The sequence below is a fragment of the Solanum dulcamara genome, chromosome 9 (genome assembly GCF_947179165.1).
Source record: "Solanum dulcamara chromosome 9, daSolDulc1.2, whole genome shotgun sequence".
Taxonomy (NCBI): Eukaryota; Viridiplantae; Streptophyta; class Magnoliopsida; order Solanales; family Solanaceae; genus Solanum; species Solanum dulcamara.
Window position 1 is genome coordinate 50,461,657 of NC_077245.1, and position 1,303 is coordinate 50,462,959.

Sequence of the window (1,303 nt, forward strand, 5' to 3'; positions counted from 1 at the left end):
CTCAAGGGGCACTACAAAAGATAATGACAGCATGCTAGAACAAAAGCCAAAATGTTAGCTATAGAGTTGGTCGCAAATGATGTTACGATAGATGTATAACCAAGGACAAAAGAATAGAAAGCCTCCTGTGGTAGGAAATAAGAAGAACACAGAGTGAATAGGGGAAAGGAAAGAAGTGCGACAAGGTGAGACATAGCGAGACGACGCTAGGATATTTCTCAGGTTAAGTTGAGAACCTTCTCACAGTTTCGTAAAGGTAAAGGAAGACAAGAGATAACAACAATAAAATGTTACTAGCTAGGGTAAGGAAAGTGTAAAAGGGTTTAAGTAAGACGGGCAGAACTAGCTGGTTACTACAGGATAGCAAGCTCATATGCCAAACTTCTTTGGGACTATACCAACTAAGGATAGACGAAACTCAAAGTGGCTCTAAAGGTCACTATATGAATGAACTTTAGCGTTACTCAGTAGCCAACCCCAATGAATGGGTGCATACAAAAACGGGGGAATACAATAGGAGGAGTTAAACCAAAATGACCAAAAAGGGACAAGGTCGTAGGAGAACTAAAGATCTACCCCAATGCCGGTTGCAAGATAACAGAGGAAAGGGCAAGGCAACACATAAAGACGAGTGAGACGATGCTAAGATAAATTTTGGGCTAAGTTGAGTGCCCCGCACATTATTGCAAGGATTGCCATGAAACGCGACATGAGGACTTCCCAAGGAGGTCACCCATCCCAGTATTTCTCTCACCCAAGCACGCTTAACTTCTAAATTCTTTTGGAATTTAGTGCAATAGTGCGGGTGTGGTCGCGCGAGATGAAAGAATCTGAACTAGCGGAAGAGAAACGATATGAGATTATGTTCCTAGAGTACTATAAATTACGCTGAGGGTATTGTTAAAAGGATTTAAGAAAGATAAGAAGGATTAGCTAATTGCTAACTGACGATGCACTTGAATGCCACAGCTCTTCAACATAGTACCAGTTAATGAGAGGCAAACCACAGAATGGCTATACGGGCCAGTGGGCGATAGAATTTCGACACCACTTGGTAGCCAACTCTTAGGGTGGAAAAAAAACAAATCCCCCAAAAGGTAAGGGTACCACTTGATGTAATTTACGAAAGAAAGGAAGTAATACACGAGGTCGAAAATCCCACAACATAACTAGGGCTACAAGACTCACTTCGCACTCCAGCGCCAGATGACTCTGGAGGGAATGTTACTCGTGGATTAACGATATTATCCCCTGCTCCTTCGATCAAAGGCTACCTACTCAACTGAGAAGGTGTAAAATTATA

The 1,303-nt window shown here is 42.2% G+C and overlaps 1 pseudogene; it reads right to left on the reverse strand.

Annotated features, from left to right (window-relative positions):
* Positions 1-699: 699 nt before the first annotated feature.
* Positions 700-819, reverse strand: LOC129904775 (5S ribosomal RNA; annotated as a pseudogene).
* Positions 820-1,303: the final 484 nt, after the last annotated feature.